We start from the raw sequence: 25,666 nt of genomic DNA, 5'->3' as shown, positions 1-25,666 counted from the left end.
TTAGGTTGGCACCAAGTTAAGATTTAAATGCATTTATCGCGGAGAAATTGATTGGGCACTGCTACTTCAATCCTGGAATATTATATTACTAGCCGTCAGGCTCGCTTCGCTCGCCATATCTGTTTAGCCAGACGTTTAGTCTGGACCCCCGACTGGATTGTCCTAATATAATATGATAAAAATGAAAAAATGCAGGCGAGCGAAGCGAGCCTGCTGATCTCAATCTTGGACGATCCAGTCGGGGGTCCAGGGGGCGGAGCCCCCTGGCTAGACGGATACGGCGAGCGAAGCGAGCCTGACGGCTAGTAATATGTATAAGTTTACAATTGCCTACAGGCTCGCTTCGCATGTCAATTTTGAAAGTGAAGTGTATAGGCTCGCTTCGCTTGACCAGTGATATATTATATTATAATATATTCATTCCGACATATGAATTTAATTTGAAAAATTATTATTATATATTTTTAGCTTGATAAATTATGCCTCCAAAACTTTATTATGGATCTCATGTTAGCTCTCATGGCTTTAGAGCTTTCAAACTGACTCCATCCAGATTTTTATTAATCTTTGTTCAGAACAAGCATTTGCTTGATTGGTCTACCTCCAGCCTTGAAGGAGCAAAGGTACATATAGTAGCTCGTTTCGAATCATGAAATGAAATATTGATTGTTAGATTGACGATACCCCTAATTTTCAAAGCTTTTATTTTACAGACTTTTTCCACGAACCACTTACAGCCTTTCAACAATCTTTCCTCGATGATTCACTTTTTATCAGAAATATCGGGGAACCGAGCTTCGTTCGTTATTTTTATTTATTGACTAGCAAGAACCCGTGCTTCGCAAGGATTTTAAAACTTGACAAAATGAAAACTTGATGTAATGAAATTTTGAAGAATTGAAATAGGCCTATAACCATTCTTGGTTAATTAAGAATCTATGAGCAAAATTTCTAGTTAATTAGTCCAGTAGTTCAGACGTGATGATGCGTCAAACATAATTTTCCTATCCCGTACGTGCATAAGCCAGCTCTTTACTTTATATAATTATTATAGATATAGTTAACGACTGCAAGAGATAGGACTGTGAAACAGAATAGTGATAGCACCAGAAGTGTCTCAAACACAATAATAGGTACTACATGGACTTATTGAAAGTGATTTGAAAAAATGTTAAAACAACAGAACTGAATCCTTATCATTCTATCTCCATTTAGAGAGGCTTTTGTTTCAGCCGAATGGAAATCTATTTATAAAAAATGAATGTCTGTTAGTGTGTTTGTTTGTATGTTTGTTTGTTCCCTGTAGACTTGAAAACTACTTGAAATAACGGCATGAAACTTTGGGAATATGTTGTGTGAATATTAGGGATGGTTTCTGAACAGAAATTTTAATAGTGGGGCTAATAATAATTATTTAATCGTTACTCCAAAAGTAATTTTGTACGGAGTATAGTGCTAAGTTAGAGTTTACGTTGTAATTGCACCCACTTTCATGCAGTTTGCGCCGAAATGAAAGCAATAGACGACAAATTTGTAAAATTCGCTCAACAAGCTAGACATATGTTTTCGAAATTTTTGGCCGAGCGGCTACTGAAGAACGAAAAGATGAACATGATTCAAGATCATATTGTGATAATATGATTTAGCATCTAAAGTTACCAGCTGTAATAAACATATCACCCTGTGGTAAAATATTGTGTACTGGTATTAAAACGGTAGTTTGGAGTTGAAGTGTAGTTGATTGGTACCAGCTGTTGATAATGGTTCCTTAGAAGACCTATACAAATAATTATCACTCCCCTATTATTGAGAAACTGGAAAATGTTGAAAAAAATTATTCACCTAATGAAAGAGAGTATATATATATATATATATATATAATATATTATATATATATATATATTATATATATATATATATATATATATATATTATATATATATATAGTATATATGTGTATTATCATATTGCATTCATTATTTACTGAAGAATGAAAGAATAATTAACAATTTTTTGAATTTAGCTTAGCTTATATATTCATCCTAAAATGGAGAGAATATGGAATTCTGTGTGATTCATCGTACATCGCATATTTCCTGGACCATATATCGACAATCTACAGCAATGAAGACATTGAAAATTTTTCTTTGAAACACTAATATAACCTTTTTTTTTAATTGGAAACTTTACTGATAGATATTACTACCAATTGATTGAGAAGAATAATATGTTTTCGGAATAATGAATGCTGCATAACTAAGCACATAGGAAGTCCGTATTGAGATGTAAATGAACATGTTGATTGTCAGATAAATTTCATGATTCACCAAATAAAGTCAAGTGTAACATGAGATACATTGGCGGTACGGAGTTCACTGGGTAAGCTAGTTGTAAATTAAGCTTTATTATTAATAGACAACGCTGAAAAATACAGGCTCAATCACCAGGAATACTATAAATCTATGAGGGAGCAGTTAGCCATTAATTTTGAGTAGTTCAATTACTTCCATTATGGACACTTGATACATTATGGACAATCAATACGTATGAAAGCTACCGTACAGAATAAAAAAATTTTGATTGCAATTACCCCGACTACTGTATTATGAATAACCATTCGGATCAAATATAAGGAATTACTCGTATCTCTCATCAACTCGTAATTTTTATTCACAAAATATTAACAAAAAATATATATATTAAGTTATATTTAATAAACTCACGGCTAGTACTCAAGTTTGTCTTTTTCTGGCCGTGCTACGAATAAATGTAGGTATATGTTTGACATTTTGTTCTGTAATCTTGTTGTCTACTAAGAAAGTTTTCAATGTGATTTTTGATGTAAATGAAATTTGAATTTGAAAAGATAATTATCAACAAACTCCTAACCAAATAAAACCTTTGTGCTCTGTTCTAATCGGAGTGTATGAAACTCCATATACAGCTGATAGAAGGCGCAAACCAGCTAATGATGAAATTGTTTCAAGCTTTCCAATGTTCACAACATTTTTATGTTAGAATATGATGTGTCAATTATTTCAGTTCCATATGGAGTTCACCTTACCATAAGCTTACTTAATAGGATCCTTTTTCATCCTTTGAAATTCTTAGAGGCAAAATATCTCAAAATCCGTTCTTAGTGTGCATCTAGCATGTTTGAAGAATATTTGTGCAACGTTTTAAGTCTGTATGCCAATTAGTTTGAGCTGCAGTGTGATTTTACATCAAAATTTTCGAAAAGTGCCCTCTCCTAAACCCCCCTGTGCTCCTGATTGGAATTTTTCTGCATAGATCTGATTTTTTTCATACCTGAACGAAAAAGTTCCTCATGATGCAGTGCAATGAACGGTTGAAAAGAGAATATTTTGGGCGGCCCAGCTCCCTTAGGGGGGGGGGGGCAGATTCCTGAAAATCCTTTTCTAGTGGATGTTTTGAGGCTACAATAAACAATTGTGCGAAATTTCAAGTTTTTAGGCTTAGTAGTTTGGGCTGTGGTGTGATTTCAGTTTGTCGGGGCTTAGCCTTTTAGATATAGGTAGAAGAAGAAGAAGAAGAAGAAGAAGAAGAAGAAGAAGAAGTGTCTCAAACACAATAATAGGTACTACATGGACTTATTGAAAGTGATTTGAAAAAATGTTAAAACAACAGAACTGAATCCTTATCATTCTATCTCCATTTAGAGAGGCTTTTGTTTCAGCCGAATGGAAATCTATTTATAAAAAATGAATGTCTGTTAGTGTGTTTGTTTGTATGTTTGTTTGTTCCCTGTAGACTTGAAAACTACTTGAATAACGGCATGAAACTTTGGGAATATGTTGTGTGAATAATTTAGGGATGGTTTCTGAACAGAAATTTAATAGTGGGGCTAATAATAATTATTTAATCGTTACTCCAAAAGTAATTTTGTACGGAGTATAGTGCTAAGTTAGAGTTTACGTTGTAATTGCACCCACTTTCATGCAGTTTGCGGCCGAAATGAAAGCAATAGACGACAATTTGTAAAATTCGCTCAACAAGCTAGACATATGTTTTCGAAATTTTTTGGCCGAGCGGCTACTGAAGAACGAAAGAGAACATGATTCAAGATCATATTGTGATAATATGATTTAGCATCTAAAGTTACCAGCTGTAATAACATATCACCCTGTGGTAAATATTGTGTACTGGTATTAAAACGGTAGTTTGGAGTTGAAGTGTATTTGATTGGTACCAGCTGTTGATAATGGTTCCTTAGAAGACCTATACAAATAATTATCACTCCCCTATTATTGAGAAACTGGAAATGTTGAAAAAAATTATTCACCTAATGAAAGAGAGTATATATATTATATATATATATATATATATATATATATATATATATATATATATAATATATTATATAATATATATATTAGTAGTTATATGTGTATTATTCATATTGCATTCATTATTTACTGAAGAATGAAAGAATAATTAACAATTTTTTTGAATTTAGCTTAGCTTTATATTCATCCTAAAATGGAGAGAATATGAATTCTGTGTGATTCATCGTACATCGCATATTTCCTGGACCATATATCGACAATCTACAGCAATGAAGACATTGAAAATTTTTCTTTGAAACACTAATATAACCTTTTTTTTTAATTGGAAACTTTACTGATAGATATTACTACCAATTGATTGAGAAGAATAATATGTTTTCGGAATAATGAATGCTGCATAACTAAGCACATAGGAAGTCCGTATTGAGATGTAAATGAACATGTTGATTGTCAGATAATTTCATGATTCACCAAATAAAGTCAAGTGTAACATGAGATACATTGGCGGTACGGAGTTCACTGGGTAAGCTAGTTGTAAATTAAGCTTTATTATTATAGACAACGCTGAAAAATACAGGCTCAATCACCAGGAATACTATAATCTATGAGGGAGCAGTTAGCCATTAATTTTGAGTAGTTCAATTACTTCCATTATGGACACTTGATACATTATGACAATCAATACGTATGAAAGCTACCGTACAGAATAAAAAATTTTGATTGCAATTACCCCGACTACTGTATTATGAATAACCATTCGGATCAAATATAAGGAATTACTCGTATCTCTCATCAACTCGTAATTTTTATTCACAAAATATTAACAAAAAATATATATATTAAGTTATATTTAATAAACTCACGGCTAGTACTCAAGTTTGTCTTTTTCTGGCCGTGCTACGAATAAATGTAGGTATATGTTTGACATTTTGTTCTGTAATCTTGTTGTCTACTAAGAAAGTTTTCAATGTGATTTTTGATGTAAATGAAATTTGAATTTGAAAAGATAATTATCAACAAACTCCTAACCAAATAAAACCTTTGTGCTCTGTTCTAATCGGAGTGTATGAAACTCCATATACAGCTGATAGAAGGCGCAAACCAGCTAATGATGAAATTGTTTCAAGCTTTCCAATGTTCACAACATAATGTTAGAATATGATGTGTCAATTATTTCAGTTCCATATGGAGTTCACCTTACCATAAGCTTACTTAATAGGATCCTTTTTCATCCTTTGAAATTCTTAGAGGCAAAATATCTCAAAATCCGTTCTTAGTGTGCATCTAGCATGTTTGAAGAATATTTGTGCAACGTTTTAAGTCTGTATGCCAATTAGTTTGAGCTGCAGTGTGATTTTACATCAAAATTTTCGAAAAGTGCCCTCTCTAACCCCCTGTGCTCCTGATTGGAATTTTTCTGCATAGATCTGATTTTTTTCATACCTGAACGAAAAAGTTCCTCATGATGCAGTGCAATGAACGGTTGAAAAGAGAATATTTTGGGCGGCCCAGCTCCCTTAGGGGGGGGGGGGCAGATTCCTGAAAATCCTTTTCTAGTGGATGTTTTGAGGCTACAATAAACAATTGTGCGAAATTTCAAGTTTTTAGGCTTAGTAGTTGAAGAAGAAGAAGAAGAAGTAGAAGAAGAAGAAGAAGAAGAAGAAGAAGAAGAAGAAGAAGAAGAAGAAGAGAAGAAGAAGAAGAAGAAGAAGAAGAAGATTGATTGATTGATTGATTGATTGATTGATTGAGTACTTTATTTATGTAGATTACAATATATACTGGCTTATACACTTATATACAATAGCTTACAATACAGCAAAATTATAGATGAATTTACATAATATAGACTAAGAAAATAACTATTGAACTGTATATGATATGAAAAAGCAATTTGTAATATAATAACTATAGATAATAATCATATTGTTATGCATCTACATAACATGGCGGAGCTTTGGACATATCAATGTCCATTCTTTGGGAAGAATATTAAAAATATCCTCCCCACTAACTCTCTACCAAAACGTTAATTTCGTTATTCAAACTAAGGATTTATTTATTAATGGAAATATTGTAAAAGTTTTAATCAATATGAATATTGAAGAGAAAAAAAAACAGAAAATTGATAAAGTAAAATAATTATATAGGTAGATAAGATCAAATAATTGATTAATAAAATGAAGTAGGCTGAAAGTAGATCAGAGTTATCAAATTTCAGTAATATACAGCAGTATGTAGTGGATAATTGGAATAACATGAGTTTATATAATATATATATATATATATATATATACAATTCGTTCTATAACATGGTTTAAAGGTTTATATTGGTGGAATGGGTGAGGGATGGTTGTCATGTGATCGTTCTAGGGCCGGACAGTTTCAGTCATTTGTTCCAAAATATGTTTTTTTAAAGTCAGGTGAAGCTCGCTCGGCTCTCGATAGACCTGATAGAAACAGGAAGTGTATTCCATGCACGACAGGCACTGACTAAGAAGGATTTTGTGAAAATAGTAGTTCGATGATTGGGTATCCTTAAAGTACTTTCTCCGGTTCTAGTATGTGAAGCATCTATCCTCCTACCTCCAGAGACAAATTTGAAATCATCTTTAAAATAGTTCGGATTACCGTATTTCAAGATATCTCTAACAAGCTTGACTATTCGAAAAAGCCTCTGATCGGGAAGCTTCAATGTTGAACTAGCAATGTGGGCTGGGGTGATATGATCATGGCGTTGGAGAGAGTAGACGAAACGTAGACAATAATTTTGGCAACGCTGTAGTTTATCATTCAGAGTGACTTGCATATCGTTAAGAACAGAATTACAATACATTAAATGTGGGAAGATGAGAGATTGAACCAATAATAATTTAATGTTTCTAGGGAGGATATCGTGCATTTTCTTCAATGCATGCATGGCTGAGAATACCTTTTTACAAGTTTTGTTCACTTGTTCTGACCAGTCAAGAGTATTATTCATAATAATGCCTAAATTTTTAACTGAGCTACAGTAAGGAATGTCATTACCGTCTACACTAATTTTGTGAATCGATTCAAGGTCAATATTGTTTATAAGACGAGAATATCCAATTATAATGGGTTGTGTTTTGATGGGATTAAGCTTAAGGCCATTTTTCTTTGTCCATTCCACTATCGAATTGATATCCTGATTCATTATCCCAACTGTTTCATTAATTTTTGTTATGGGACAGCTCAAATAGATTTGAAGGTCGTCTGCATAAGTATGGAAACTGGAGAATTTGATAATGGAAGAAAGGTCATTAGCATACAAAGTGAAGAGGAGAGGGCCTAAAATTGAACCTTGTGGTACTCCATGCATAACGTTTTTCCAAGTTGACTTTTTGTCACCGACAGATACACATTGTTTCCTACCTAATAGATAGGATTTAAACCAAACTAACGAGTTGTGACTGAAACCAAGAATAGCCAACTTATTCAGAAGGACTGTATGATCAACAGCATCGAATGCTTTGGAAAAATCAAATAGGGTGAGGATGGTGCATTTTCTTTGGTCCATAGCTAACCTTATATCATCAGTGACACGAAGCATAGCTGTCTCAGTTGAATGGAATTTTCTAAAGCCTGATTGAAAGTTATGAAGCTTACTATTGTTGTCTAGAAATTTTACAACTTGAGCATGAATGAGTCTTTCCAGCACTTTGGACAATGCAGGTAAAATACTGATTGGTCTAAAATCCTCAACTTTATTGGGTGATGGAACTTTATTTAGAGGGCGAACCAGAGCAAACTTCCAGTTTTCAGGGAGAATGCCTTCTTCAAGTGACTTGTTGAAAATGTATGTAATGGTTGGTAAAACAGCAAATAACATCTTCTTGATAAATTTAATAGGAATTTTGTCTACACCCGTAGCATTACTATGAATACGTTGAATTGCTCTGAAAGTGTCTTCTTCTGAGATTGGATGGAAATGAAATTGATCAGTGATTGGTAAATCTAAGTTTGTAACCTGCTCTTCAAGATCATCTATATGATTAGCAATGACAACTTCGTCGCGTTGGTTAGAGTGTCAAACGAAATGGTCATTTATATTATTCAATGGTAAGTCAATTTGTGGATTCGATTTCTGTTTGCCAAGCCCGAATTCTTTTATTCCCTGCCAAAGTGATTTAGAGTCTTGTCTATTGTTTGTCATAAACGAATTCAAGTACCTAATCTTTGAGTTCCGTAATTCCTGTTTAACCCTATTTCTAAGGCTCCTATACTCTATCAAACTGTCCAAGTCAAATGTCTTTTTAAATTTTCTATGTGCTTTGTCTCTACGTCCCATCATCTTAAGTATGTCTTCAGTCATCCACGGTACTCGTCGTTTTCTATTAATCCTCCTTGTCACATAAGGTGCATGTTTGTCATAGAAAGTCAAAGTCCAATTCTCGAAAGTCTTGACCATGTCATCAACTGAGGGTAATGCTTCAATTTGATGCCATGGAGTGTGAGCCACATCAGTCAGGAAGGCGGCTTCATCAAAGTTTTTGAAGTCTCTATAAGTGATAATTTTCTGTTCTGGCTTGGGTATCTTATGGGAAAGTACACAGTAGATCAAATCATGTCTAGAAATAGCTGGGACTGAGATTTGGCCTGCTTGAACAACCTCATTGGGATCACTAACAATGAGAAGGTCAATGAGTGTGTCTGATTCATTAGTATGATGAGTTGGATCGAGGGGTAAAATAGTCATGTTTAGGCATTGGAAAATTGTAGTCAGTTGAAAGTAGTCAAAGTTACGATTCGTCATGTTCAAGTCGGTGTTCATATCCCCCATAACTAGTATACGGTTATAACAAGGCATAAGAGAAAGCAAGGCATTTTCGAAATCTGTGAAATGACCTATTTTTGGTGGGCGATAACAGATACCAACGAGTAATTTATCATTACTAGATAAGCATAATGAATAAGGAAGAAGAAGAAGAAGAAGAAGAAGAAAGAAGAAGAAGAAGAAGAAGAAGAAGAAGAAAGAAGAAGAAGAAGAAGAAGAAGAAGAAGAAGAAGAAGAAGAAGAAGAAGAAGAAGAAGAAGAAGAAGAAGAAGAAGAAGAAGAAGAAGAAGAAGAAGAAGAAGAAGAAGAAGAAGAAGAAGAAGATAGATTATTATGTTGCTTTGGCCTGTGATCTGTATAAATGTCCTGTAACAACTAAAGGTGCGTTCACACATGCCGAACCGAACCTCGAACCGCGCAGCAAACCGTGCATTCCTCCGAACATCTCGCCTTTCAGTGAACATGAGCATATGTTTCATAAAGTTAAAAATCAGCTGTACCGTATCATTCGCCGTACTGTACTCTTAACCATTCGCCGTGCCGCTTGCCTCTGTTCTAACTGCTCGCCTCACCTCACTCCGAACGCTGAACTTTTCAGCCAATCAGAGCCCTCGATTACAATTCGACGTGCAGCTCGCTCCACAATATTTTGGCTATCCATCACAAGTGGAAAACATGCGAACATGAATACAGAAGTATGGGCAATTTTTTATTTCATTAATTTCATGTTTTGAAGAATTCATTGTTACGAATGATAAATTGATAGGAGCTTATAAATATTATCTACTTCAAATGAAATAACTTCTGAAAAAAATTATGATTGGATAAATACCAATATTGAATTATTGTTGACCAAGAACTCAGTACATCGACAATTCATTCAACTAATTCTGTATTGATAAAATTATAATCATTTTCTCTTTTGATCGTCAATTGATTTGATAATCAATTTCATCAACTAACTGAAAAAAGTACTTCAATTTTCATGAATTTATTAATAGAACTATATAAATCTAAAGTGTAGGTCATATCTAAATTCACAAAGAGTTCGATTCTTGTTGGCAAGATAGATGTTATTCAATGCAGAAATCATTGTTATTTTACTAAAAGATAGGATAAGTTGAATAGTTCTCTTTCAGGGGGAGTTTTGACAACCCACAAAACTCATTTTTTATTTGAGGAAATATCAAAAATGTGCATAGGATCTTATTTTTTGTTCAGCTTGCCAAAATACCCCTCATTTCAATATCAAAATTTTCGACTGACTGTATATGCAGTGAGTCAATCTTTCTATCATGGCTCGAATAATTTTGAAATTGTAATTGAAAAAAAATGGTTGAGAATAATTAACTCATGTGAATATCAACACCTTTATTTAAAGACATATTAACTGCATTCGTTTTCATATTGCCGATACAGCATTGATAAAACTGTAGACGGTTTATTTAGCAGTCTCAAAAAACTGTTCTAGCTGAAAAATTAATAATCCAATTAATAAACGTGTAGGCCTATACATTGCATCAGGAAAACGAAGTTCGAAACTGTGGTTTTCCTAAACATATGTTTTTGAGATAATTTCTTTGATGCAGCTGTTTTACATTCACCATTATAAATTATACAGAGTTTGTGAAAATAAAAATATTTATTGATTACCAAAACAATACTATTATTATATTAATGATAATAATTAATTATTGAGACAATACTTTTATTATATCAATAATAATAATATTATTAAACATATTTATCAATTATCAGAACAATATTATTAAGGTTGAGTGGAATCAGGTAGAAAGCAATAATAGAACAGATGTTCTTTTTTGAATTTCTATTATATTATTTTGTTATTTCCAATGATTACAACATATGTTGGAATATCACATGTCAATAAATAAATTATCTCATTTCCATATGGCACTCACCTTACAATGTTCATAACCTTACTTAATAGGATCCTTTTTCATCCTTTGAAACACTTAGAGGCAAAATATCTCAAAATCCGTTCTTAGTGCGCGTCTAGCATGTTTGAAGAATGTGCAAAGTTTCAAGTCTGTATGCCAATTAGTTTGTGCTGTAGTGTGATTTTACATCAACATTTTCGAAAAATGCCCTCTCCTGTACCCCCTGTGCTCCTGATCGAAATTTTTCTGCATAGATCTATTTTTTTTTTCGTAGCTGAACACAAAAGTTCCTCATGATGCAGTGCAATGAGCGGTTAAAAAGTACAAAATTTTGGGGGGCCCCAGCTCCCTCAGGGGGGCAAATCTCTTAAAATCCTTTCTTAGTGGATGTTTTCAGGCTACCATAAACAATCGTGCAAGATTTCAAGTTTTTAGGCTCAGTAGTTTGGGCTGTGGTGTGATTTCAGTCTGTCGGGGCTTAGCCTTTTATAAGTATAGAGAAGAAGATAAACAGAACGCAATTCTCTAAAATGATCGTGTTTATATTTTACAGCTGGCTATACGTCAGCTTATGAATTTCGGGGATGCGATATTATGATTTTCCACAGAATCACCAATACCTACTATTACTAAGTAATAGTAGGTATTGGAATCACTCGCTCACTTTTTACTATCCACAGACGACGAAAGTCTCAGCTGTTTCAGCCAAGGATGAATTATCCTTTTAATGTCGTTCAGCGAGTTTTCCCAAGGATGAGACCTATAGGGCAATTGAATTTTTATATCATATACCAACTCTGTTCCAAATTTCGTGAAAATCGTTAGATCCGTTTCCGAGATCCGTTGAAGATAAAAAACCAGATATAAAATATAAAAATAACGAGATATAAAAATATAAACAGATATACAGAAATTGCTCGCTTAATATTATAGGATAAGCGATGTAGTGCTCTCAATCCATTAGAATGTATATTAATTTTATTGTCGAGACAATAATGATGAACAATGAGGAATAGTTATTTGTGCAACTAGTGCGGAAAGTGACAGTTTGCTGCACCGAAAGAAACGTTTACGCCCGAGCCGTAGGCGATGGCAGAATGGCTTCTTGAGTGCAGCAGAGGAACATTGCTCACGTATTTCACATTAAACTATTCCTACAGTTACAATTGAATATGAGAAGTGGTTGATTATGGGTAGAATAATGGCTGAAATCCATCAAATAATGTTTGTGTGTGTGATGCTGTTATTAATAACAACCTTAATTCATTTAAAAATTAATAATCCAATTGAAGTTGAAAATTCTCAGCCAAAGTTCTCATTTTTATTCATTCAAGAATCAGAGAAAAAAACAAATAGAACAAAAAGTTTGCATTCAAAATACACGCCAACAGCCGATTGGGATGGCTGAACCGACAAGCGCGTGACCTAGCGGGAAGAATTGTACCTAAGTTTGCTTCATCCAGCTAAAAAGTACTGAAACAGGATTCAGAAATTTAGACTTTTGCTCAAATTACCGGGAAAAATGCTCAAAGTAAACTGATAAATATTTATAAAAATAACATGGACAACAGAGAATATGTATGGTAGTATTCTTATGTTTTTTTATTATTTTTATTTATATGTATATCGAACGGTAATCATTTAACCTCAAAATTCGAATTTTATAATGTATATTTGCTACTTTTCTCATTGCTTGCAGTTGAAATAATAATTATCAATAGAAAAGAACTATTATTTATTATTAAATGATGAGAATTCGTGAATGATCATCATTTAATTATGATTTAGATGAACATTATTCTTGTTTTGGATATCTAGATCGGGATTTTATCATAAATGTAGGGTAGCCTAGCCATTGAAATGATTCTTATCTAAATCTAACCACAGTCATTGTTACCAACTTAATTTTTGTTTTCGTGCACTAGGCCTAATCCTCCATATAACCCACCAACTATTTTGTGTTGCAATGTTGCAAATCTGGAGTATGCAAAGTAATATTTTGCGCACTGGAGCGGAAAAGTGATTCTTTGCGTTCTGTAATCAGTGCAGGAATGGTCACTTTTCAAGGTAACTGTAAGGAAACATTAATTTCTATTAACTGGTTTATATTTCGTGTATTGATGAACAAAAGACTTCTTGGAGTCTGCATTTCGAAGCATTTATATAGGTACCGTAATTTAATGTGGATAATGCTCATCCAAAATCAATATTGCAAATTCAGTATTTCTACTTATTAGAATACTGTATTCATTCAATTAAATTATTATTGAATCAATATAGAAAATTTGATATTTGCTGGGAATTTGTTGGCACCGTGTATTCTTAGAGATAAGATGAGTAAATTAAGATCGCTGCGCCTTTCACTCCCGTTGTAAGCTGTAAGAGTGACATAATATGAGTTAAAAATCACTTCCCGTTCGTTCGGAATCCACCTAAACCTTTCAAGTCAGTATATCTTCATCGATAGATCACTCATCTCTTACATGAATAAAGTACTCAATCCAGGCACAAGCCGTGAGTTCATGTGGACAAAACAAAAAATCCATACACATTTTCTCGCAGATGTATAATAATGTACAGAGATTGGTCATCCTAGTTACAGATTCAACGTTTGCTTAGATTGTTCAAATACCGTTCTATGTACAAAATACCTAACATGACACATTCTCTTCCAGTATATTAATCATTCAGATACAATTTTAATAATAAGGTACTCCAATGGGTAGCGTTCTATCTCCAGTAATATTGGAAATCGTATTTTAATAACACATCACTCTGATTTCAGCCTCGAGCAAAAAATCTAATTTCAATGAACTCCGCATTGGAATGCTATTTTGAAAATGGACTCGATTTTTGTTTATTTTTATGTTAGACGGTGAACCGTGGAGAGAACATAGCTGCTGGCTTACTGGCGAAGTGGTAAAGATTAAATGAATTTGTCGGATGTTCGGTCGGTCTGTCATCGGCACTCGTGGAAGTACCCAGTGGAAGGTGGCTGGGAGGGGTGGGGTTGAGTTGGAGCACTTTTGTTCTATATTGTGCAGTAAATCAGCCTTAGCCCGGCCGGGCGCTCAAAACACGATAAAGTTCCATCGTTATTCTGACCTTTGATATGAGCAGCAAGCAGACTTCTGATTGCATTCGAACCCGATTCCATTTATTAGCCAACTACAAACAAAGCCTTTCCTCCAACTAAGAAGAGCACATTCACTTCACTGTGGTATGTCAGACTGAGCGCCAGTTTCTGTGAAATTTGTTATGAGAAATCCAAGCCATGCATTCACACACTACATGAGAAATGGCTCTTGGAACGATTAATTAACTAGAATCACATTCAATATTTTTTTTATATTCAACGGTACATTGCTATCTAGTCTAGGGACTAATGAGCAACTTTTTTCTGTCCTATAATACTAATAAATACTTCATACAATAGAATCCTCCATACGGTCTCCTATTCAAATTCTAATATTATTAGTACACCATGACTGTTCTACACAGATGGGTTTCACTCTGCTTTTCACTGTACACAAGACACTTGAAGCAGCACTAGACCAGTTCAAATGGCTTCTTCCTTTTCAGCCTCCTCACCAATCCTTCATTTTCCAGCAGGTGGATTGCTTCAATGTTGTCGTGTTGGTGGAGTCGAGCCTCGTGTTTCTCTGCATGCCTCTGGATTTCGCTGCATACAAGGTCGACTTGCAGGTCTCTGGAAAGGTCGCTGTTTCTGACGTACCAAGGAGCATCAGCAATGTTTCTCAGCACCTTGTTTTGGAAGCGTTGTATGACTTTGATGTTACTGTCTTTGGTACACCCCCAAAGTTGTATACCATACGTCCATACTGGCTTTAGAATCTGCTTTTACAGGAGTACTTTGTTTGGAATTGACAGGATGGAGTTCCTTCCAATCAGCCACCAGAGTTTCTTGAATTTTATTCCCAGCTCTTCTCTCTTCTTCTTAACATGGACCTTCCAGCGAAGCTTTGCATCTAAAGTCATACCTAGGTACCTAGCATCATTGGAAAATGGTACTATTTGATTGTTAATGGTTATTGGTATTGGTTGAGCCCTCTTGTCGGTGAAATTGATATGAACTGATTTTGCTTCATCTAGTTTAATCTTCCATTTTGTTGTCCAGTCTTCAATTTTTCGGAGAGATCTTTGAAGTTTTGCAGTGGCTTTTTCAATCTTGTCATCTATAGCTAATATTGCTGTGTAGTCGGCGAATGTTGCTATTGTATTATTCTCGAGACATGGTAGATCACTTGTAAACAGAAGATAGAGAATAGGCCTCCAAACACTCCCTTGTGGTACTCCTGCATTTATTTCTCCTAGTCCAGAATAAGCATCTTCATGGTTCACTCTGAAGTATCGTCCAGTTAAATATGAATGTAAGATGTCTGTGAATTGCTTTAGGAGTAACTTTTTCAACTTATTGATTAGTCCTTCATGCCAGACTCTATCAAAAGCTTGACTCACATCCAGAAATGCTGCAGAACAAACTTTTTTCTCTTCCAACGACCTTTCTATTATATTTACAATCCTGTGTACCTGATCAATTGTTGAATACTTTCCCTGAAGCCAAATTGATGATCTGGTATCACATTCAATATAAATAAAATAAATGAATACAGTCGGCTACCAATAAAAATATATATAATATAAATATTATATTGTTTGTTCTATACAATGAATGAATGAATGACTGAATGAATATTGTCATGTTTATTGGGGAACCATGAACGGGCTGCTATCATTGTGATGTTGAACAAACATTTATTCATTATTTCTGAGCTCTTTCCACATTCTATCGGCGGTAAGATGTGTCTGTGTAAGAAATGCTTCTTACTTTTTCAAGTTCACTAAATATGGAACTCATTCAAGAGCTGTTCGATATTTGAAATAAAGACCTCAGATTTTCATGAATTGATCTGAATTTGTGGGTGATTTGCATTATCCCATCAAATGAGAAGTCAAGTCGTTCGACACTAGTAAAGCAGGCCTATAAACTTTCTCGTGTGCTGGATTATAATGGTACTGTAGTACATTTTATGACTTCAAACAGTTGCACTCCTTCACCAATGCATCAACTATCATACTATATTATATCATTCCCTAATTTCATCAGCTGATGCAAAATTAGTGCTTTATTCACATACTTGGGAGTAATTATAAATAATTTTTTAAATCAAGAATCTTTCCTCAAGAATCAAGAAACCTTGTTGAATCTGATCAAGGATGTGAAGTGCTATTCCAATGGAAAGTTTAAATATTTAAATGTTAAAATGTGTTTAAATGTTTAAATGTTTAAATGTTTAAATGTTTAAATGTTTAAATGTTTAAATGTTTAAATGTTTAAATGTTTAAATGTTTAAATGTTTAAATGTTTAAATGTTTAAATGTTTAAATGTTTAAATGTTTGAATGTTTAAATGTTTAAATGTTTAAATGTTTAAATGTTTAAATGTTTAAATGTTTAAATGTTTAAATGTTTAAATGTTAAATGTTTAAATGTTTAAATGTTTAAATGTTTAAATGTTTAAATGTTTAAATGTTTAAATGTTTAAATGTTTAAATGTTTAAGTTTAAATGTTTAATGTTTAAATGTTTAAATGTTTAAATGTTAAATGTTTAAATGTTTAAATGTTTAAATGTTTAAATGTTTGAATGTTAAATGTTTAAATGTTTAAATGTTTAAATGTTTAAATGTTTAAATGTTTAAATGTTTAAATGTTTAAATGTTTAAATGTTTAAATGTTTAAATGTTAAATGTTAAATGTTTAAATGTTTAAATGTTAAATGTTTAAATGTTCAAATGTTTAAATGTTTAAATGTTTAAATGTTAAATGTTCAAATGTTCAAATGTTTAAATGTTTAAATGTTTAAATGTTTGAATGTTTAAATGTTTAATGTTTAAATGTTCAATGTTTAAATGTTTAAATGTTTAAATGTTTAAATGTTTAATGTTTAAATGTTTAAATGTTTAAATGTTTAAATGTTTAATGTTTAAATGTTTGAATGTTTAAATGTTTAAATGTTTAAATGTTTAAATGTTTAAATGTTTAATGTTTAAATGTTTAAATGTTTAAATGTTTAAATGTTTGAATGTTTAAATGTTTAATGTTTAAATGTTTGAATGTTTAAATGTTTAAATGTTTAAATGTTTGAATGTTTAAATGTTTAAATGTTTAAATGTTTAAATGTTTAAATGTTTAAATGTTTAAATGTTTACATGTTTAAATGTTTGAATGTTTAATGTTTAATGTTTAATGTTTGAATGTTTGAATGTTAAATGTTTAAATGTTCAAATGTTCAAATGTTTAAATGTTTGATGTTTAAATGTTTAAATGTTTAAATGTTTAATGTTTAAATGTTAAATGTTTTAAATGTTTAAATGTTTAAATGTTTAAATGTTTAAATGTTTAAATGTTTAAATGTTAAATGTTAAATGTTTAAATGTTTTAATGTTTAAATGTTTAAATGTTTAAATGTTTAAATGTTCAAATGTTTAAATGTTCAAATGTTAAATGTTTAAATGTTTAAATGTTTAATGTTTAAATGTTTAATTGTTTAAAATGTTTAAATTTTAAATGTTTAAATGTTTAAATGTTCAAATGTTCAAATGTTCAAATGTTCAAATGTTTAAATGTTCAAATGTTTAAATGTTTAAATGTTCAAATGTTCAAATGTTCAAATGTTCAAATGTTCAAATGTTTAAATGTTTAAATGTTTAAATGTTTAAATGTTCAAATGTTCAAATGTTTAAATGTTTAAATGTTCAAATGTTCAAATGTTTATATTTTCCGCATACACGGCGAAACGCGGTAATAGATTTTCATAAAATTTGACAGTTATGTTCCTTTTCTAATTGCGCGTCTACGTACATACAAGTTTTTTGGAAATGTTGCACTTCAAGGATAATAATAAAGGAAAAAGGAGCTTCCTTCATACGCCAATATTGAAGTAAAAATCAGACTATAGTATTATTCTTCATAAATCAGCTGACAAGTGAATACACAGATGTGTGGAGAAGCCAGTCTATTGCTGTATTTCCGTAAGGTCTATAGTTTCAATCAGGTACTTGTGGATGAGAATACTGCGGGAGGTCTACTGTTCACAGAACTACTACTTGTAGTCAACTGTCTACTCACGATGATGGAAAGATACATTTTCTAGATGTTCGATTTTTTTGAACGGGTAGTATTATAGTCTACTAAACAGCTGATTTATGATGAATAATTCTATAGTCTGATTTTTACTCCAATATTGGTGTATGAAGGAGGCTCATTTTTCCTTTAATATTATCCTCGAAATGCAAAATTTCTAAAAGCCTTGTATATCGTCGACGCACAATAATTTAAAAAGGAACATACCTGTCAAATTCCATGAAAATCTACTACCGCGTTTCGCCGTAAATGCGCAACATACAAACGTTTAAACATTAAGAGAAATGCCAAACGGTCGACTTGAATCTTAGACCTCACATCGCTCGGTCAATTAGAATCATTCAAATGATTTGCATTTGATTACAGCATTAAAAATTTCAATGTCAATATATTGAGACATTGAGAGAGACCGTCTCGTTGAGGCCTTCATTTTGTACCAGCAGGTAACCCGTGCTCAGCAAGTGTCTGATTAGAAATTTGATAAGCTAAAAACGTTACCTACTGGAACTTTGAAGAATTTAAAATAGGCCTGTAACCATCCTCGGTAAATTGAGAATCTTTATGTGAAATTCGATTTTAATCAGTCCAGTAGTTCAGACGTGATGATGCGTCAATAGTGAATTTCCTATCCCGTACGTGTATAAGCTCATTCGTTCCTTTATTATATTATAGATAAAATAATTTGAGACTGGGCCTTCATCCGGAGAAATAAATAAGAGCGTTGCTAAATTGTGTAAAATTTAGGTAGGTTATCATCCCCGATATTCCAGTAATGCTGGAAAAGTATCAGGGTTGGTGAGTTAAAAGGACATATTTTAATGTAAATGTGAACATTCCAAAAATATGCTTTCCTTTTTAATGATCACTTCTCTCAGAATTATGGGATGTTGTAATATGTAAGAATTTCATGTTTCGTCTCCTTCCTATTGGTGTCTCGATGATTATCTTTATCCAACTCATGGTTATGTTCCAATTAATGGTTATGTTTGTAAATGTCGAGACATTTCGTGTATCATAAAAATCAAGTGGATAGTAAAAGCGAGAACGTTGCTCAGAAGTAATTGGGATAATTTATTCCATTGTCAAAAGAAGTTGAAAAAACGTATTTCGACCTGTACTTTTTAAGGACGTATTAACCCTTTAACCCTGAAACTTTTCAGCACTACTGGAATATTTGGGATGATATCTACATTCAATGCTTTTATTAAACAACAATAATTCGAGGATAATGCAATTTTATACAATTTGGCAACGTTCTTATTCCTTCGGATGGAGCGCAAAGTCTCAACTCATGTTATAGGCTAATGGGAAATCCAAATATCCATAAAACTCGAACAGAGTTGCAATAAAAAAAAACAAGCAAAAACCCTACTACATGGTAGAGCATTGGTGATGATGAAGAGAAGCTTTTTCTATGGCCAAACACTCCCAAATTCTCATCAAATCAATGTTGGAAAGATCACTGGTAAAGGTTTATAGGGGGTCCATTCCCCCCAATATTAAAATCCTGGCTTCACTACTGACCTTGACAATGGAATGGAATATGGTAATAATAAGCTGGATGGATTGATAATAATTATTGGTCTAGGGAAACAAAAACTCATAATAAGGAAATAAATTGTCATTGTATTTGAAAAAACGATTTTTCATATGATATTCCAGATCTTCCCATCTTGGACTTGTATGAATAAATATCTTGTAGATAAATTATTCTGATTTCTGACCAACCTCAGACACAACCATTCTAGAGAAAGGTATAATATACCTTTCAGAATATTATTCTGAATTCGGTTGAAATAATGGCCGTGAGTGAATGTTACAATGAATCTATCAAAATATCGTAATGGGGACTGACATTACATTGATCACAAATTTACTTTGTGAAAGTTACCTTGAAAACACCATTCACTTTTGAGTTTATGATACTTTACTTTCAGTCCATAATATTTTACTTTATAATTCGAGTTTATAACAGTCTCGAGTATAATATAAATACTCTAAGAGGTTGTGATCATACACATCAACTGCATCTCATTACACGTCCACGTACATCTACTACATTTCAGATCATATACAAATTTAGGAAAAGTTTCTCTCGAAATGAATTGAACCTGCACAAATCAAAAAGTATATGGCTGGTTCTTGTTCATGAGAATAGACTCCCAATCAGCTTTCTTTCTAATAATATGATTACGTCTAATTTTCACCTTCACCTTCAAAATCTATAAATAAAATACAATTATGCAAGGAATAATAATTTTCTTGTGAGCTCAGTCCTCCACGTAACGAGAATTATATCAATTACTACCTCTTGCTCTTTTTCTCCACCTACTTCATAACTATTTCAGCAGAATTCATCAAATTGACGAAGGAACTTTTGCGACAAGTTTGTGTCCAAATTTATTGAAGCCGACTTTGAAGCCCTATCGTGTGTATTTTCGTGATAGGTCTTCTCACTTCGAACTTATCATTATATATGCTCTACTTATTCATAGTCGGTTATATTCATGATACATGCTGTAAGGTAGTAGTTTTCAGTGAAGAAATATACTTTCCAGTGGTGTAATATTGAAGGTTATAATAATAATAATCTAGTCTTTGTAAATGATAAACCATTCATTGGTAATGTACTAGAGAAGTTGAAGAATAAAGAAAAAAAACAATACTAGCTACTAGCTTAGTGAAACTATAAGATGATATCACGAGTCACGAGTAGCATAATTAGTTACAGAAAGAAGTTTGGAAAAAAAATTGAAAATGACATCCAGAGAGCCAGATTGGGAACAAAATGGTGCGAAAAAAGGAAATCTGATCTCTCGTTAGAAATAAAGAGCTGCAAACAGGAGGAACTGAAAGTTTCAACAGAAAGAAAATTTCACTATCTTACTGTCTTCCACATGGAAGCCAACGACTAATATAAATAACAAATAATGAACCGGTTTCAAATTTTTTAACATGCATTGAAGTAGTTACTTCTGGTAAAGACGTTAGCTCAATTCTATAATTTTCAATATTGTATAACCAAAGATGATAATTATCGATTTGATAAAAGCGAACCAATTTCAATAATTGCTGAATGGCGAGCTGAAAATGATAAATTCCAGGTAAAGGCCACTCGTTGACTCATTTTCCAAGAAACGTAGCTAGGACTACAAAGTTCATGAAAGCATTGTTTCATGATTTCAATTCAATCAAAATCTTTTACATTGTAATAGAACTGTCGGTTCATGGCGAATAAGCACACCAGTGACAACGGAAGAGAGAAAGTGGAAGAAGAGGTTGAGAAAATGTAAGTGGGAATAATCAAACTTGATTGATTGCTTTCAGAAAATTAACTTAATTTCTCATTTTGACTAGCATTCTCAAGTACGTGTAGGAGATTCCAACCAACGTGTGAAGAGAAAAACAGGAAACACAGTGCTAGGAAGGTAATACATTTTTTGGTGAGAGTGATGTCCACATAATAACGATACTGGAAATCTGTCGATCTGGCCTATACAAACTTTATGTGTTATCAACGAAAGGCTTCGAACGAAAATTTTTTAGGTTAGATTTTTGTGTCCTCGATTCTCTGTTGTTTATTTTTCCTTCACTGCTCTATTTGAGGTTGAATTATTTCTGTAGCATTATAATTTGTAATTTCCAGTGGTTTATTTATTGATATTTGCAAATCAATCTTAGTTGGAAACTGCTGTCAAACAGCTGTTTTTCGCTTCAAGCCTTTTGCCGAAGACACATAATGCCTTCGACAGACATGCAGTATTGAGTATTATGAATGAAAGTATATCGTTAGTGACCGGCCTAAGCTGCCAAGTGACTGACGCCCACGCTTTTGGGCGAGGTAAAGAGAGGGATTATGGTAAGATATAAGTTGATCTAGAGCGAAGGTGGGCTCTGAACCATCGGAAACGTATTCCGACTGCTTGCTCATGGGCACATTACTACTGTCATCAGAAATTGGTCTCAAACGGAAACACTTTCCAACTGGAAAATAATTAATTTATTTGTAATTACTCATTGATAACCGGGCTCTTATTTCAATCTATGCGATTGGACGATACTGTCTGCGAAGACTATCCATTTCCCAGTACCCAAATAACAAGCTTCATTCGTCAATAATTATTGAACTGTCAAGGGGAGTTTTCAGACTTAAATCAATTCACATTGAATTGTATCAGATTGCGAACAAAGGAATTATATAATTTATTTGATTATTATCATGTGATGTCGAGCTCCAATCAACAAGAAGAGCTTCAAAACTAAGTAATTATAGAAATTGTGTATTTGATGTCAACCAAGGTGATAAAAGTAAAATATTGAATATTGATCTCCATTTATCGCCCTTTATAATTCAGAGGTGTGGGTTCAAATCCCGGCCCGGGCAAGATACTTTTTTCTGGCCACTCCCGTGTATAGGATGGACACGTTAATTCATCGGTCAAGGCTGCCTAAAAAGCAGTCATTAGCGGCCAGAAGCCCTGAAATTGATCTGTTGCGACCTGAAAACTCTGAAACCATACTTCACTCTCAGATCCGAGCCAGCCAGGTCACTCGATATTATTATTAATATCAGCTCACTCTTGGAAAATCAATAGAAGCTTGCAAATGAAGTATTTTTGGAATTTTGTTAGCAGATTTCTACAATATAGCAAAACAAAACAAATTGAGAATGAGAAGCATAAACTATTGATATTAATTGCTCATTTGAGGAATCAATGGGTGTTTTCTAATTCACAATTCATGAAAACGTCTATTAAATTGCAACCGTTGTTGGCAATGTTAGCTAAAAGTGTCAATTTAAGTGTTGCTTGTAAATAAAAACAAAGATATTATGACAAATTTTGAGCTTCTTTTATTGCGGGCGTTTGAAGATTCAAGGGATGCCTTCAAACCCACAAGTATTTAAGAAAACAAGGGTGTTGTCTAATTCACAATTCATGAAAGCGTCCATTGATTCAAATTAAAATCGTAGTTGACATTTGACACAAAAAGTGTCAATGTTGATGTAGCCACTTAGGAGAAACAGAAAATATGAGCAATGGTTTTATTGAGCTCTTTTTCTGCTGCGCTATTGAAGTATCAATGGATGCTTTCGAATTGACAGACATTTACGTAGCGAATTTACAAAAACGCGTAGCAAATTGCAACGGTAACAAAAAGTGGCAATGTTAGTGTACAGGCTACAGGCGCGAGCGTGCAGTGAGTGCGCATGAGCGAGTCCATCGACTGTTTGCCCCTTTCCCCTCGACCCGCCGGCCATGGTGTCGTACGCGCGCTACCTTTTACGCTACGGTCGGTCTTGCATCGTTAGTTGCGTTCGCATCGCAGCCGGCAGCTGCTCAGGCCACACGTTCCGGCACAAGCGAGCTCTCAGGTGAGAGAGAGAGAGAGAGAGAGAGCATCACTTGCACACCAACCTGTTTACACATGCTAACATTGTCGCGTGCTCATGCATGTCTCATTCTCTTCCATCATTCCACTCCTGTTTGTTGTTGTTTATGTTACCGATATTATTAAAATACATTTATTCAAGTAGTCAAACTCGAATTTACATAGGTGACAATCCCACTCTAGCCCAAATACATGTATATGTTTGCTATCAACGCTACCGAAATTATCATTTCAACTCTATCTCTTGATACACTAGTCATCCTTTTTAGATACTGATGATTTCTCATAATGGTACTTTCCATAACCAAGAAAAAGGATCCTTCATGATTGCTAACCATGCTACTCACATTACAATACCACCTCTATTCTATTTCCAAGTAAAGTACTGATCTCATACTCTTTTTTTTTCTATAATCTTATCAAAATTTATGATAGATACTGGTAATGACATTTGTCATATCATATATCAAAAGACATGGAACATTTCTACTAGTCAACTATTCTGCCAACATTATTACCCTACGTAACTACCCAACGTACACTACCCTAATCTCATTCTCAGGTACTAATAGCTCAAAAGCAATCTCATCACAATATTGTCAATACTGTTCGTGTGTACAGTATCGTTATCGCTTATCGTAATGTACAAATACATGAATAGTATCAACATTTACTATACTCAAGCAATCTTATCCAAATTCACAATAATCATGTCACTTGAAATGGATGTCCAAATACGTGAATTACTTAATGTCACTGTCAAGGTTATATCAACTACTCCAAGCTCCAAGGTTATGAATATGCTCTGATTGTTTTGGATCCTAGAGGTTGAAAAATGTCAGAGGCCCTAATTTCATTGAGCCTTTGAGTAACAACTCCAAGTCCTGAAACTGTTCAGATTTTGCCTGACAAAATCTGACATGGCGCTAGAAAATTCATCCAAATACGTAAATACACGTACAGTTTTACCTATCATAGAAATTATTTGATGTCAACATTGATGTTTGGAATGCAGTGTCATTGCAAGCCTATTTAGATACACATACACTATGTAGAAATACAGTAGTTTCCAATTTGTGGATATTCATCTTGGATTTCAATCCCATCGATTGAATGTATTTCTCTCATTATCATGAATTCCATAACTCTATGATCTGACAGTCACAATAAGGCTACTGCTCATTTTCTTTCAATTCTAATTCAAGTAAATAATGAGTTGATTGTAACCCAGTTACTTCATCTGGCTCTATGTGCTTCTTGACTGAATATTTATCGTACATTATTTTAAAACGTTGCTCGAAACTCATAATTTGAGAAATGTCGAAATAATTTAAAGAAATGTCATATCTTATCAATATAATCTCTTCAAAGTACTTCATTGAAGCTTTTTCTTCCTTCAACATAATTCAATGACAAAAGGAGGATCACCTGCAGAAATATCAACTATTCAATGATTTTATATTTCTATGGCAGTGATCTTCATTTTGTATTTTAGGATATCTCAAGTTACCATCATAACAAAGAAAATAACAAATTGTGACAATTTTCCCCCTCACTACCCCTTCATACTTGAGGTCAAAAACACATTATCACTCTCAGGGTCAAGAACACCCCCGTAATCCCTCCTCACCAAAAAAGTCCCTCCCTCCACGGTTGAATATATTTGCCAAAATGGATTTCCCATAATGGCATATTTGAAGGGAGTTGAAGGTGTTGAATTTGACCTATTTAGTGAAATATTCTACTGGAGAATATTCAGTATATTGTACCTCACCACTCCCAATTTTTAATTAATACCATTATCAAGGTATTATAGTATAATGTTGGTGATTCTTTCACATTTTATTCTAACTGTCATGCATTGTGTAAGTTTCGACCTTTTTATGAATTGATATATTGAAAAGTATAATAAGGAATAATGATAAGGACATAAGGACTTATAACAAGGACCAATTCTGAATGGAACAATACAATGAATGGAAACATTTTTGAATTAATAATTATTTTTTAAATATGAATGATTACTCATTCTCCGATTGCTGGTGAATGTGAAACTGGTGAAAATTGAGAATGAATTGCTGGTGAGATTTGAAACAATCAAATC

The 25,666-nt window shown here is 33.2% G+C and overlaps 1 protein-coding gene across 2 annotated transcripts in view; it reads left to right on the top strand.

Annotated features, from left to right (window-relative positions):
• The window catches only part of LOC111052105 (atrial natriuretic peptide-converting enzyme), a 188,706-nt gene that overhangs the window by 33,771 nt on the left and 129,269 nt on the right, over positions 1–25,666 (top strand). Inside the window, exon 1 of one of the 2 annotated variants that reach the window (XM_039434313.1) lies at positions 23,475–23,545. The exons of the other annotated variant lie outside the window; for it this stretch is intronic. The gene's annotated coding sequence lies outside the window, so the exon portion shown is untranslated. Of the gene's footprint in view, positions 1–23,474; positions 23,546–25,666 lie in introns of those variants that run through there. 2 annotated transcript variants of the gene reach the window in all.

This window comes from Nilaparvata lugens, chromosome 1, assembly GCF_014356525.2.
Source record: "Nilaparvata lugens isolate BPH chromosome 1, ASM1435652v1, whole genome shotgun sequence".
In the NCBI taxonomy this organism is placed as follows: Eukaryota; Metazoa; Arthropoda; class Insecta; order Hemiptera; family Delphacidae; genus Nilaparvata; species Nilaparvata lugens.
Note: the sequence above shows the minus strand (reverse complement) of the source record. Positions and strands in the feature narration are given on the sequence as shown.